Consider the following 16,342-nt stretch of genomic DNA (forward strand, 5'->3'; position numbering starts at 1 on the left):
TCGTATGATACAGCCATACTGAAAGCTTTGTCCAATGTTAAATCTTTTTCAGAAAGCAGTCTTTTTTGTGTTCCTTCACTTAAGAGACCGCAAACAAATTTGTCTCGAAGATAATCCGATAGTCCTGCTCCGATTTGGCAGTACTTTGATAGCTTTCTTAATTCGGTTAGGTAATCAGTGTTACTTTCATTCTTGTGTTGATTTCTCTTGAAGAACTTGAATCGTTCCGCTATCAGCAGCGGTGTTGGGTTTAAATGCTCCTGCAGGGTATCAACAATTTCTTTAAAAGTCTTGTCCTTTGGTTTGGATGGAGTGATTAAATTTCGTAACAGCCCGTATGTCTTCGCGCCCATTAAGTTCAGAAGTACTGAAGCTTTTTTTTCATCTGTTATTCCATTTGCAGTGCAATAAACCTCTACTCTTTCCACGTATGTGGTCCAATCTTCTATTTCGCCATCAAAAGCCTCAATATTACCAGATTTAGGCATTTCAGAAAAGATATGGCGCTTCCCGCGCTTTTTTTTTTCTCTCTGTAGCAACGATATGGCGCTTCCCGCGCTTTCCCGCCGCTGCTACCGATAACAACGCTGTTTTACTGTGGTTTCCGTTTATTCACTGTTGGAGACTCGTTCCCGACGGAGGTCTAAACGCTGACCTGCTTGCCGCGCCGGCTGTCTCTCGAGTGCACCCTCCCAGTCCGTTATTGCTTGCCTCCGATTTCGCTGCCTGTCTCAGCTGTAGAGCCCGCCGCTGGAGCTCCAGCCTGACGCCCAGGAAGTATTAGCGCAGTACCTGTCACCAGCTTGGCCAGCTGGTGAAACCACAGTTTCTCTTACTTCCTTGAGTCTTCTGGACGCTGGAGGAATCGATGTCCTTGAGGTGCTGCCGAATTGCAGGTAAGTCCGTTTCCACTTCGTCGCCACTGTAGTGTCCGTGTGTAGATAAAGACACTGAAGACAGGAGTTGGTTCATAGGTATTTACTAAGCAAGTCTGGGGGGGGGTTTCTAAAGGATATACACAATACACAGGCTTATATAGCCCAAGTGGCAATTACCGGCATTACGCACACCTGGGGCTCTTAAAGGCACATACACCATAATTGCTCTTAAAGGCACATACACCACACTCGCCACCAGGAACATCATTGAGCAGAGGATCGGCATGCTCAAGCAACGGTTCTACTGGTCTGGACCACTCAGGAGGAGCCCTGCAGTACTCTCCTGAGTGAGTCTCCCTCTTCATAGTTGTGTGCTGCATGCTTCACAACCTGGCAATCCTGAGGACCCAGCCAATGCCACCAGGGATTGGTGCACCACCTGAGGAGGAGGAGGTGGAAGTGGAGGAGGAGGTGGAGGAGGAGGATGAGCAGGATGATCAGCAGCAGCACCATGGCGGGAGGGAGGCCCACAATGTTGAAACTGCAAGGGCCATCCGTCAACGGCTGATAACAAGCTGCTTCTAGGCCCTGTAAGATTTGCAAATTTCTGCATCTCACCGAAGGTTATTATCAATAAAAGGGACCCCGCATGGACATTTTAAAATTAAAAAGGGTACCCAAGATGGCGTCCGTGCCTCGTGACAGAAAGCCTGTGGGATTCCAAAACGGATTCTGCAGCGCAGACAGCTTGGGAGAAATTGAAACTTAGGCTGCAGGCTTTCTGTAAAGAGAAACTTTGTGTTTTGGAATGAGACAGGACTTTGAATTATGTATTAGACCGAATTGGAGACCGATCTAAGTTCAGTGAGGCCTATAGGTAAAGCCATCAAACAGTCTGCATACATAATCGGAAACAGATTAAACACAGCCATCGAGGCTGGACAAGCCCATCAAAGAACTTTCAGGGCAATACAAGTCAATTATCGGGCCGGTAGATGCGATTACCGGCCATCTAAAAACCGTCAGTATAGATTGCTACCATTGTTTAAACTAGCCCACCAAACTTAAGACAAAGAACTAACCTGATTTGGCACGAAGATAAGGGTTTTCAAAAGGGTATAACTGAAGGCCCCAGGTAGCAATTGGCCCCTGCTGCGACTGCTGGCTTGCTTGCTCCCTGTTCTGCCCCACCCCTGTTCTCCTGCGCTTGGCCCTCGCTCTCAGGAGGGGAACGAAACCCAAGTCCGTAGCCATCCAGGATGCCCAGGCCGCAGAAGGGGGCAAGGCGAGGTTGAGCAGGTAGTTCAGGACTTGTATAGTAGTCTTGTAAGACGAGGAAGAAGACGATAATAATTCGATACGGGCAGAGCAGGGCAGCGAAAAACGTATCAATTAATTAAAGCAAGCGCCTAGTTATAAGCTGATGCTTGGGGAAGAAAGTCCTTAAGGACGGTGAAGACAAGCATCTTGTTGAACACTGCAAATAAAGGCAGTTGTCCACGCCATGACAAATATGCTGGCGTTCAATGCCTGGCTAGTAAAATCTGAGCAGTAAAAATTGCTAATCGTCTCATCGACATAAAGTTACCGCCGACGACCGTCCGAGGGAGAAGAAGAGGAGAACCCATCGGGACGAGACGACGACGATAGCAGAGGAGAAGAAGGTGTGTCGAAGCAGCAGCTCCAGCACCGCGCTCCTGAAGGCCACGTGGCGACGGGGTAGCTAAGAGGACAGAGCGCTAAACCTCAAAACCTGCATTTCCTTTCAACAGTTGGCTTTGATTTTGAATTGGTGAGCATGAATTCTGGCCCCTCATAGCTTAATCTAGTTAGGGATAGGGGTGGGATAAAAATAAGGGGATTGTTAAAATAGTTGTTTCCCCTCGATGTGCCATGTGTTCCCTATTCCCTGCATAAGTGTAGTAAATTTGTATTTGCCTGTAATTTTATATTAGTAACTTCTTTCAAGACTATCAATTTTTCCTGTTCAATAAAATCTTGGTTTTGCTTACATCCAAACCACCTGTCTACTCAAGTTTTCTGTATCATTGCCTGTACCTAAGTCCGGTGTCTAGAACCCAGGGGCGTGGGAGCGATTCGAACTGCGCACAAACAGTCAGGGGCATAACTGACTGGGTGCACGCACCACACCCGCCACCCCCTACAGCCCCTACTCAGAAGATGGCTTCTGGCATGGAGAACAACATCAGGGAAAGCAACCCGCACCCCCTATTGCCGGCCAAAGCTGGAATGATTCCAAAGGCCAAAAATGTAAATTTTGAATACAACAACTTTTTTCTTTAACAAACTCTGTGTGTGTCATTTATTCAGGATAAACAATTGGAACAAACACAACAAATCATGAATTAACAGAACTGGTTCTCACAAGATGGAGATAAACGGCAAAACAGTAAACAAATGTAATCACACGAACCTCGACCTGGACTACAAACATTCCCACCATTTATTTAGACCTCCTACTTGTAATGTATGTACCTTTAAGGGGGGAACTACTTTCTACAGTTCATGTCTACTGCAGTACCGGCAGTGACCACACCTGTATATAACGCTGAGTAGTAATCTGTTGTTTCAGTTGCAGTCTGAGCCACGTTGAGTAAACACCGTTGTACCGTTCTCCGCAGTCTGAGTCTGATTATTACACGGACGTAACATTGGCGACGAGGCAGGTTCGAACCTACCTGCAACTCTGCATCACCTCCCGGGGATTCGTTCCTGGAGATCAGTGGATTGGAGGTCAAGGCCAGAGACTCGGGCGTCGACCACGGGCAACCGCCCAGTCATCCAGCAGAGACTCGAGAATTGCGGGGGAGGCTGTCGAGAGCCAGGCTTGGCTTTCCAGTTGAGGTGGTCCAGCGAAACGGGCTGGCAACAGATAGTGCGCAGACCCTTCCCTGACAGCGGCGGGCTAGAGCCCGACCGATCAGCACAGCAAAGGGCCAAGCAGCGTCGACGGGGGAGAGAGAGAGCGGTCAGAGCACATAGGGCGCAGCCGGTGTTCAGGGGCCAAGCAGCGTCGGAGAGAGGGAGAGAGAGAAGCACGCGAAACCTACAGGGCACCGCCATTGCCACGCGAACTGCCGGGAGCGGCGTCGGCAGCAGCGGGGGAGGAAGGAAAGCGCGGGAGATGCCATTTTAAGCCATTGGGAGACGCCATTTTAAACCACACCCAAAATGCCGAAGAGTGGCAGTATTACCGCATTTGACAATGAAGTCGAAGATTGGACTACATATGTCGAACGAATAGAGGTGTACTGCAAGGTAAATGGGGTGTCAGATGACAAGAAAGCATCGGTATTGTTAAATTTAATGGGTGCAAAGACGTATGGTTTATTACGAAAGCTAGTAACCCCAACGAAGCCAATGGAAAAGAGTTTTGAAGACATAGTAACGATACTAAAGGAACATTTAAACCCCACACCGCTGCTGATAGCAGAAAGATTCAAGTTTCACAAACGGAACCAGCATAAGGATGAAAGCAATGCTGATTATTTAACAGAACTGCGCAAACTATCGAAACACTGCCAGTTTGGAGTGGGACTGACAGGTGCCTTAAGGGACAAGTTTGTGTGTGGGCTTCAAAGTGAAGGAACCCAGAAACGGCCTTTATCTGAAAAGGACCTTACGTTGGAAAAGGCTTTCAGCATTGCGGTATCATATGAAGCAGCAGCACGGGGCGCTGCAGAGATACAACAGAGACCGCAAGAATATGGCACAAACGAAATGTCATATGGAACAGAGAAGTGCTATCGCTGCGGTAGAACAACACATGACCAGAATGATTGCTGGTTCAAAGACAAAGTGTGCAGACAGTGTGGAAAAGTAGGACACATAGCACGAGTCTGCAGGTCAGGAAAGAAAACCAGCAATAAGAAACCTACCAAAGGAAAGTACCAGAATGTACATAAGATGACGGAGAATAGTTCAGATGAACAAAAGAGTGGTAACAACTCCGAAAGCAGGGAACTGAGTTGTCTGAAACTACATAATGTGATCACAACGGAGGATCACCGAACCATTTGGGTCACTCTCAAGATAGCAGGAGTCCAGGTAAAGATGGAATTGGACACAGGATCAGCCCTAACAGTCATAAACCGACGGGACTACGAGCAGCTATTCTCACGCATACCCTTGAGAGACACAAAAATTATTTTGAAGACGTACACGGGGCAAAAAGTCTACCCCAAAGGAAAAATAAGGGTGACCGTTATATATAACGGTAAGGAAACACCAAAACTAGACCTGTATGTATTGCAAGATGGAGGACCACCATTACTGGGATGTGAATGGATCCGGAAAATACAGCTGGATTGGCATTCCTTACAGGCACTGACTGTGGCTGGCAAAAAGGATGACGACGTCACACCTGGGCGACTGTCAAAGATCCTAACTGACATGATAGAAGTGTTCCAGCAAGGACTCGGAACACTAAAAGGCATGACAGCGACGATTAAAATTGAAGAAAACGCAAGCCCAAAATTTTTTACGGCCAGACCGGTACCTTATGCAATCCGCCCAGCCGTCAAAGCAGAGCTGGAGAGTCTGGAACGTTCAGGTGCACTGTCCAAGGTAGACTGGAGCGAGTGGGCTACACCCATTGGCCCTGTGATGAAAAAGTCATTGAGCAGCACGCCTGGGGAACCAAAGAAGGTTCGCATCTGTGGGGACTTTAAGGTAACAGTGAACCCGATCCTTCACACCGTACAATATCCACTTCCGCGGATTGAAGATATTTTCGCATTGCTATCTGGAGGGAAACGCTTCACTAAGATTGATCTGGCCCAGGCGTATCTGCAAATGGAGGTAGAAGAAGCATCAAAAAAATACCTCACAATCAACACCCATAAAGGTCTCTACCAATACAACCGGCTGGTATTCGGGGTAGCATCAGCTCCGGCTATTTGGCAGAAGGCAATGGAACAAGACCTGCAAGGGATCCCAGGGACCCAGTGTTATTTGGACGACATCCTGGTCACGGGCGAAAATGACAGTGATCACCTTGCCAACCTGGAGCAGGTGCTCACTAGATTGCAGGAATATGGGCTCCGAGCTAACCGCCCCAAATGCGAGTTTTTTAGAAAGCAAATCTCGTATTGTGGCCACGTTATCGATAAAGAGGGGTTACATAAGTCCCCAGAGAAGATTGAGGCAGTAGTCAAGGCTCCAGCACCGGAAAATGTTTCACAACTGAGGTCGTTCCTCGGGCTGGTGAACTACTACCATAAGTTCTTGCCAAATTTGTCTACAATACTGCACCCACTGAACACCCTACTGCAAACTGGGGTGCCATGGAAGTGGAGTGACGAATGTAGACGAGCTTTCCAGAAGAGCAAAACACTAATCACATCGAAAGAGGTATTGGCCCATTACAACCCAGCATTAACAATTCGGTTGGCATGTGATGCGTCACCCTACGGCATTGGAGCGGTGCTGTCGCACAAATTCTCGGACGGCTCAGAGAGGCCAATAGCCTTTGCGTCACGATCACTAACCTCAGCCGAGCGTAACTACGCCCAGATTGACAGGGAGGCCCTCAGCCTAGTGTGGGGAATGAAAAAGTTCAATCACTATGTGCACGGGCAGAAATTCACCTTGCTGACTGATCACCAGCCTCTTGTCTGCATTTTTAATCCGAAGAAGGGCGTTCCGGTGATGACTGCGCAACGACTACAAAGATGGTCACTTTTTCTAGGGGCGCACCACTATGAGATTGAATATAAGGACACGAAACAGCATGGAAATGCTGCTGGGCTATCACACCTGCCACTGCCTACTGCGAAGGAAGCACCAGCAGTGGATCCTGTCGAAATATTCCATTCGACTATAGTTGAATACCTACCGGTAACTAACGCTTGTATTGAAAAGGAAACCCGAAATGACCCGACACTGTCTCGGGTATATGATTTGACAGTGAAGGGATGACCAGCTCATGGCGACTCACTGTTGCCAGCATTCTCGACAAGGAGAGAACAGCTGTCATTGTGCCGGGGGACCTTGGTGTGTGGATCCCGAGTGGTAATTCCACCCAAGTTAAGGGATAGAGTGCTCAATGAGCTTCATGAGGGTCATCTGGGAGGGATAAAAATGAAAAGCCTAGCCAGGGCTTATGTGTGGTGGCCGGGAATCGATAAACAAATCGAGGACCTGACGAAGAGCTGCTCAGGATGCCAGAAAGTCCAAAATGCACCACCACAGGCCCCTCTACACCCATGGGAGTGGCCCTCATCTCCATGGCAACAGGTGCATATTGATTTTGCTGGTCCATTCATGGTCTCAATGTTTTTAATAGCCGTGGATGCGCACTCGAAATGGCCTGAGGTCATCAAAATGTCCTCCACCACCACGGAGAAAACTATTGCAGTCCTACGGACCATTTTTGCCAGGAATGGCTTGCCAGTACAGATTTGCTCCGACAACGGACCACAGTTTGTGTCCGAAGAGTTCCGGAGGTTCTTGAAAAAGAATGGGGTAAGGCATTACACATCCGCCCCGTATCATCCAGCCACAAATGGATTGGCTGAGAGGTTCGTACAAACCTTTAAGAAGGCAATAAAGGCTATGTACAATGACAACATTCCGCTGCAGCACAAGGTGGACAATTTCCTGTTCGCCTACCGGAATGCGACACATGCAGTCACCAACCAGGCCCCAGCCATGATGTTCTTTAACCGAAGGTTAAGATCTCGCTTGGATTTGCTCAGACCAAATGTACGAAGAGATGTTGGGAGTACGCAATTCCAGCACATCCATGAGAAGCCAACAAGGAGCTTCAATGTAGGGCAACCAGTCTTGGCCCGCGACTACCGAACAGAAAAATGGCAGCCAGGAACGATATGCACACGGCAGGGCCCACTAATGTACACAGTGGACATTGGGGAGAGCATCGTGAGATGCCATGCTGACCAGATCGTAGAGTCACAGGAACAAGTCAACCCCATGCCTCACCCATACGTACCTGGTGATGAACCCAACGTACAGGTAGCATCTACCCCAGAAACAGTAGCATCGGAAGCTGATGAACCAACCGACGACAGCAGGCCAGAATCGCCTCTGCACCAAGAGCAAGACACTCGGGAAAGGCGCTATCCAGAAAGGATCAGGAAGCCTCCCCAAAGACTGAATTTATAAATAGACTATTTTCAGCTAATGTTGCATGTTAAAAGTGTTAATTGTAATTAGTTTGATATTTAATTGTTAAATGGGTGTTTAGGTACTGTTAATCTAAAAGGGGAGGAATTGTAATGTATGTACCTTTAAGGGGGGAACTACTTTCTACAGCTCATGTATACTGTAGTACCGGCAGTGACCACACCTGCCTATAATGCTGAGTAATAATCTGTTGTTTCAGTTGCAGTCTGAGCCACGTTGAGTAAACACCGTTGTACCGTTCTCCGCAGTCTGTGTCTGATTATTACACGGACGTAACACTACTGTTTGCCCTTCAAGGGTGATCTCCATTCCCTGTGCACTTCCCCCATTCCCACCCTACTGCTCCTCCGTAATGGGGCACCAGTGGTTGCAGCAAGGCTGGTGGAAGGCTGCTGAATGTCAGAACCTGAGACTACAGATACCCTTGAAGGACGCCCTCGACCAACTCTGGGCCTGGAGGGCACGGCTGCAGACTGCACGAACTCTGTATGGGCGGCAGCAGTCTGGGCTACAGGAGGTGGCAAGTGCAATGGGGAAGTGACAGTGGTGGGAGCAGGAATGCTGTCATTCTGAGAGAGGATAGCACCTTCCTGCTCGACCAACACACTGGCACTCCCACGGGGCAGCACCTCAGCATCTGGGGCAATCTGCTGGAGCATAGATTGCTGGCCTGCTGCGGCGCGGTGAGAACCCCCGGGCAATGTGGCCGAACCAGCGACGATGGCAGCAGTCAGTGCTTGCGTGGCTTCAATCTGAGTCTGCATGAGAGCAGTCTGAGACTGGATAGCAGCAGCCAGTGACTGAATTGCAGCACTAAGCCGTTGCGTTGCGTCGGCCTGTGCTGCAGCGGAGTGCTTCACACTCCTAGCCAGTCCATCAATGCTTTTGGGCACCCTTGCCATTGCACCCATGAGCTCAGTGTGCATGCTCAAGGCCTGGCTATTCATTTCCGCGATGATGCGCTCCTCCTCTGAGTCCAGTGCAGCAGGACTCGCTTGCCTTCTCGCCCTCCGGGGAGATGGCCCCTGAGCTTCCCTACCCCCATGGCATTGCTGCAGCCCACTGGGTCCTGGAGCTTCGTCCTCATCAGCCACTACCCCCCTGCTCCCCTCCAGGGAAGGCGTGGTCCCAGTGTGGGCATGGGCACCCTCGGGAGACGCTGGCGCTGAGGCTCTGGCTTCCTCTTCCTCCTCGCCTGGGGCGTCGCTGCCACTGGTAGGTTGAGGGACAGGCTGCTCAGCTGGTGGTTCACTATCTGAAAGCAGGGAGGTACAAGAGTGGCTTTAGCGTCAGGACAGGGGGGCAGGAAGGGAGCAAGGACTGGAGACATTTAGTAAGTTGGATTGAAAGTGTAAAAGGCCGGTGTTGTGTGGGGCAAGTGGAATGAGAGAAGAGAGAAAGCTGATGAACATACCATTGCTGCCCCTAAGGGGGTTGACCTCGCCAGTGGCCACGACACCTATCACCTGGCTGGCAACAAACCTGTACCTGTGCCTCCAAATCGCTGAGGGTGTGTAGCTCAGCCGGTCCTCCTCCCATGTGTTGATGCTGGCGCCTGTTATGAGATAGCTTGGCCTGCAAGAAAAAGGACGGCGTCTGAGTGAATGTGCAGACATGTGCTTGCCTGGTGTGCCTCCCATAGTTGAATAGCCCTTAATGTATGCAAGGTGTGGAATGTGCGTGTGTGTTTTATGAGATGGCAATAGGTCTTGGATGAGTGTTGGGCATTTGGGGTTTTTAAACCCTCTGGGCACAGAGTGAAGTTGAGATGGAGGGATGTAGAGGCATTGAAAAGCAGCCACCCACCCTGACCATCCAAGTGAGGTCGTTGAACTTCTTCCGACATTGGGTGTGGGTCCTGGGCACCAGGCTCCTGGAGGAGACGTGCTGAGCCACCACCCTCCAGACTCTTCCGTATTCACGTGGCAATGGCCTCCTGCCACTCTGTGGGTAGAGCACTGCCCGTCGCCGCTCCACAGCGACAACCAGAGCCACCAAAACCCGGTCGCTGAAGTGCTGAGCTCTTTCCCTGGGCCTATCCATTGGTGGTTCCAGCAGATTTGATGTACAGGTCTCTCCAGGCCGAAATTCAAGGCTGCAATGAGCATGGTGTGGCTGGACAGCAAGATCGACCCTCCCCTTTAAGAACTGGCCAGCGCCAGTCTGTCTGTGTTTCATCGCTAACTGACATCACCTGAACTTCGCCAGCACTCTGAGGTAGCGCCTCGCTCCTTGACGTTAGCGCCTTAAGAGAGGTGTGCATCGCCTGATTTAGTGCTCAAATCACCTCCAGGGGCGATAGAGGACAAGTTTGCAGTTGGAGGTGATGATTATCGCCAGGCGCTAAACTTTGTGCTCAGCCATTAATTGCACCCCAAATGGGGCGATACCGAATTTCTCCCCCCATGTGTCATGCTGACGGTGCACAATATTTCAGGCTGAAAATTATAAATCAAGCTTATTCAGAGGTAAATTCAAACAAGAAAATAAGCAGCAATTTTGGCTAAATTACAATACTTCACCCTTCCAGGTACCAGTACTCACTGGGGAACAGCAAGGTGGGAAAACACTAAAGGATCCAGCCAGCAGGCTGATTATACTCTTCCCTTCCCTTTAGTCAATCTGGTACAAAAGGAAATATATAAAAAATACCTTCAAAATTAATAAAAACTGTCAATAAACAAAACATTTTAAAGTCCCCTGTGACCTAGACCTCAATCAGGCCCCAAGCCTCATGTGTCCAATTAATATTGTTAATAGGTGTAAATAGAATAGCTCAGGGATAGGTGACTGAGCTCGCACCCAACCCCGGCCCCGCACACAGCACCCGATCCTGACCCCGGCCCCACACACAACACCCGATCCCAGCCTCACACACAGCACCCAACCCCGGCCCCGCACACAGCACCCGATCCCGACCCCGGCCCCACACACAGCACCCGATCCCGACCCCGGCCCCACACACAACACCCGATCCCAGCCTCACACACAGCACCCGACCCCGGCCCCGCACACAGCACCCGGCCCCGGCCCCGGCCCCGCACACAGCACCCGACCGCGGCCCCACACACAGCACCCGACTGCGGCCCCGGCCCCGCACACAGCACCCGACCGCGGCCCCACACACAGCACCCGACCCCGGCCCCGCACACAGCACCCGATCCCGACCCCGGCCCCGCACACAGCACCCGATCCCGACCCCGGCCCCACACACAGCACCCGATCCCGACCCCGGCCCCACACACAACGCCCGATCCCAGCCTCACACACAGCACCCGATCCCGACCCCGGCCCCACACACAGCACCCGATCCCGACCCCGGCCCCACACACACCACCAGGCCCCGGCCCCACACACAGCACCTGATCCCGGCCGACAATATATGTGAGAAAATTTTATTTAAAATCTTCAGTTCAAGGAGATGAGGATTTGATTTTTGCCTTTTGACCTGAGCACGGTTACTGCCTGCCTGCCCGCTCTGGCGGCGAAGAGGGGGCTGCAATTCTGAGGCCTCATTTCTATCTGGCAGGCGAGCTGTGGACGTCAGACGTCATTGGATTCTGACCGCATATTTAAAGAGGATCTGGCCGGCTTGGGGCGGGAAAGGAGTGGGCAAATTCCCCGCTCCCTTTCAACTGCCCCCTGCCCCGCCCTGTCTAGTCTGGTCTATGCCAGAGGGGGGAGTTATTACCATGGCCAGTCAGTGAGTCACAGAACACAGGAAAATACTAGACCCTGATGACTGTGAGTAGGGTTGCCAACTCTGGTTGGACGCATTCCTGGATGTTTCATCACATGACCTTCCGCTTCCAAAGGCCCTGCCCCTGTGCTCCTGCCATTGGCCGCCCGACATGTCCATCCTCACACTGCCCCGCTTTCCCTCGCCAACTGGCGAATGAAAGAACTCTTCATCACCCAATTGGGTGATTCTTGACTCTGAGTTAAACAGTCTTTTTCCCATCTCCAATATTTTAGTAACTGATAAACAGAAGTGTTAAAAGAAAATGAAAAAAAAACACAATTTTTTGATGCTCGTATGATTTTTCTCCCGGAGTTGCTCCCAGATTAACCTTCAATTCCTGGACACTCCAGGCCAATCCTGGAGTGTTGGCGACCCTAGACTGTGGAGCCCCAAAGCCCCTGGAAGCCCCTCATAGCCCCTCCCCTGTTTCGGTTCCCAGACCCCAGTTTTGTACACATGATTGAATTGATCCTTTTGCCCTGTGTATATGTACAGGAGTAGACACAAACACACACATCAACCATACAGCATCAGGTGTGAGCGAATTCCCAACCCTGCTCACTTTGCACTCAGTTTATGGGATCATTCCCTGCACAAGTGCCTCAGTGCGCCCATGAGTGTCGGCTGTGGCTCAGTTGCTAGCACCCTCGCCCATGAGTCAGAAGATCGTGGGTTCAAGTCCCATTCCAGAGACTCGAGCATGAAAATCTAGGCTGACACTCACTCCTTCTTTCTTTCTTTCCTTCTGAGTAACCAGCTGGTTAAGAAGAGGATTGACATTGACATGGTGGGATACTTTGTTGAATTTGTTGGTTCAGGAGCTGCTGAGCCCCTGAGAGCTTTCAATAATATCAGCTGTGCTATTTGACCAGATCCTGGAGTTTAACTTTTGGGGCAGGGGAATACATTTCAAGTGTGAACTTCTGTCCTGCTTTACCTGTGACAGTTCACCATCTCAGATTGGCCAAGGTCTCCGGAGAGAAGCGTCACCACTGGGTGAGCGGACCTTTCACCTTCCATATGTTTACGTTGCGTACACGAGTTGATCTGGAGGTGGCTTTCTCTTGATTCGCTACAGTACAGTGCCCTCTGCTGTAGAAGGTTGTGGGTTCAAGTCCCACTCCAGAGACTTGAGCACAAAATCTAGGCTGACACTCCAGGGCTGCACTGTCAGAGGTGCTGCTTTTCAGACGAGACGTTAAACCCTCTCTGCTCTCTCAGGAGGGTGTAAAAGATCCCGTGGCACTATTTGAAGAAGAGCAGGGGTGTTTTCCCCGGTGTGCTGGGGCCAATATTAATCCCTCAACCAACATCACTAAGACAAATGATCTGGTCATTATTGTAATGTATGTACCTTTAAGGGGGGAACTACTTTCTACAGCTCATGTATACTGTAGTACCGGCAGTGACCACACCTGTATATAACGCTGAGTAGTAATCTGTTGTTTCAGTTGCAGTTTGAACTACGTTGAGTAAACACCGGTTGTACCGTTCTCTGCAGTCCTTTTCTTATTATTACACGGACATAACAGTGGCAACGAGCAAGTTCGAACCTACCTGCAACTCTGCATCACCTCCCAGGTATTCGCTTCTGGAGAACAGTGGAAGAAGGTCGAGTCCAGAAGCTCGGGCGTCGACCACGGGCAACCGCCCAGTCATCCAGCGGAGATTTGAGCATCGCAGGCGAGGCTGTCGAGAGCCAGGCTTGGCTTTCCAGTCTTGGTGGTGCAGCGAAACGGGCTGGCAACAGGTACTGCGCAGACCCTTCCCAGACAGCGACGGGCTAGAGCTCGACCGAGCGGCACAGAAAAAGGCCGAGCAGTGTCGACGGGGGAGAGAGAGAGGGCAGAGCGCACAGGGCGCAGCCGGTGTTCAGGACCGAGTGGCATCAACGGGGGAGAGAGGCGAGAGAGAGCAGAGCGCAGCCGGTGTTCAAGGGCCGAGCAGCGTCAACGGGGGAGAGAGACGAGAGAGAGCAGAGCACAGCCGGTGTTCAAGGGCCGAGCAGCATCAACGGGGGAGCGAGGCGCGCAGGAAAACGCGAGGTGCTGCCATTGCCACGAGGACCACAGAGAGCGGCGTTGGCAGCAGCGCAGGAGCAGCACACGAAACCCACAGGGCATCGCCATTTGCCATGAGGACCGTCGAGAGCGGCGTTGGCAGCAGCGCGGGAGACGCCATTTAAAGCCGCAGCGGGGAAGAAAGGAAAGCGCGGGAGACGCCATTTTAAGCCAGTCTAACCACACCCAAAAATGCCGAAGAGTGGCAGTATCACAGCGTTCGACAATGAAGTCGAAGATTGGACGACATATGTCGAACGCATAGAAGTATACTGCAAGGCGAATGAAGTGCCAGATGACAAGAAAGCGCTGGTATTGTTGAATTCAATGGGTGCAAAAACGTATGGCTTACTACGAAATCTAGTAACCCCAGAGAAGCCAGTAGAAAAGGATTTTGAAAACATAGTGTCAATCCTACAGGACCACTTAAACCCCACGCCGCTGCTGATAGCAGAAAGATTCAAGTTTCACAAACGGAACCAGCATAAGGATGAAAGCAATGCTGATTATTTAACAGAACTGCGCAAACTATCGAAACACTGCCAGTTTGGAGCGGGACTGGCAGATACCTTAAGGGATAAGTTTGTGTGTGGGCTTCAAAATGAAGGAACCCAGAATCGGCTTTTATCTGAAAAGGACCTTACGCTGGAAAAGGCTTTCAGCATTGTGGTATCATATGAAGCAGCAGCACGGGGCGCTGCAGAGATACAACAGAGACCGCAAGAATATTGTAGTGTATGTATCTGTCTACCTTTAAGAGAACTATTGTATGTAACCGTTCACCTTTAAGAGAACTATTTTAGGTGTGGCACTACTTTGTTTGGCTTCGGTATACTGTAATACCGACGGTGACCACACCAGTATATAAGTGTTGTGTCAGGAGTTATTGGGCAGATTCGCCCTGACCTTCGAATAGTAAAGTCCTGTTTTAAGTTACTCTGATAGTCTGTGTATTAATTAACTAAACAACCCACAGACTTTACAGTGGCGACGAGTCCGATCGTACCCTGTGGCAACAATACTTCCGAAGCAGTTAACGAGCGTCGAGAAGAGGCAACCGCCCTCGTCGTTCTGCTGGGAGAAAACTCGAGGCTGCAGAACTAGAAAGGAGGAAGAATTTAGAGACAAAGACTTCCATCAGCAACAGGCACTGACTGTCCCTTCTGCCACGGTGAGGAGTGAGCCGATCAGCACGAGAAGCAAGGCGGCCACGGTGACTGTGAGTAAGGGAAAGTAAAAAGAATAACCGGAGGATAAGGGCGGTGCACTCGACCACGGTCGAGGGGGAAAGGAGCCGGACAGAAGTTGGGTCCAGAGGCACTGAGACTGGGGCAGCGTGGAGCAAGGAAGCCGCGGTACAGACAGGCTGGGGGATGCAACGGCGTCGTGAGACAGCTAGACCGCGACCCATGAAAAAGGCCGGGCAGCGACCGAAGCCACGAAGCGCTGCGACCGGGAACGTAGGCGCGGGAAGAGATAAACTCAACCGCAGCCGGGGAGGGAAGCACCGGACTGCGAGAGGGCTGGGAGGCGCGATTGGGAGCCGAGCGAGCGGGAGAGGCAGAGCTGACCAAGGGAGACTGAGCGAGAGCCAGTCCAGCGGCTGAAACTGTTCTCCGTCAACGGGGTGTACCCAGCGCCGGTAGAGCCGAGCGAGCGGGAGAGAGACAGAGCCTGAGCAAGGGAGACCGAGCGAGAGCCAGTCCAGCGGCTGAAACTGTTCTCCGTCAATGGGGTGTACCCAGCGCTGGTAGAGCCGAGCGAGCGGGAGAGAGACAGAGCCCGAGCAAGGGGAACTGAGCGAGAGCCAGCCCAGCGGCTGAAACTGTTCTCCGTCAACGGGGTGTACCCAGCGCTGGTAGAGCCGAGCGAGCGGGAGAGAGACAGAGCCCGAGCAAGGGAGACTGAGCAAGAGCCAGTCCAGCGGCTGAAACTGTTCTCCGTCAACGGGGTGTACCCAGCACCGGTAGAGCCGAGTGAGCGGGAGAGAGACAGAGCCCGAGCAAGGGGAACTGAGCGAGAGCCAGCCCAGCGGCTGAAACTGTTCACCGTCAACGGGGTGTACCCAGCGCCGGTTGCCCTGCCGAGAAAAGGGAAAGCACTGAAGCCGACGCGCAGGCTGTGAACCTGAAAGCCAGCGGCCGTCACCCGTGGGGAAAGTGTACCCCTCCCGCCAGGGGAAGAAACGCGGGAAGCCGCCATTAGGCGGAGAAGAAGACAGAAGCGGGGAACCGCCATTGAAGTGGGCGGGGAGAGAAGATAAGTGCGGGAAACCGCCATTTTCGCGGGAACCGCCATCTTGAAAAAAAAAAGAAAATTTTAAAGAAATAATTCGTGGTGTTTATCAGGAAGAGAGGAAGATGCCTAAGCGTGGTAACATCAACGATTTTAATTCCGAGGTAGAAGACTGGGCCACATATGTGGAACGCATTGAGATCTATTGTGAGGCCAATAAAATAGAAGAAGATGACAAAGCTATAACCTTGCTAAACTCG

Source organism: Somniosus microcephalus, chromosome 6, assembly GCF_052327205.1.
Source record: "Somniosus microcephalus isolate GS21.2 chromosome 6, FLI_Smic_1.0, whole genome shotgun sequence".
Lineage (NCBI taxonomy): Eukaryota > Metazoa > Chordata > Chondrichthyes > Squaliformes > Somniosidae > Somniosus > Somniosus microcephalus.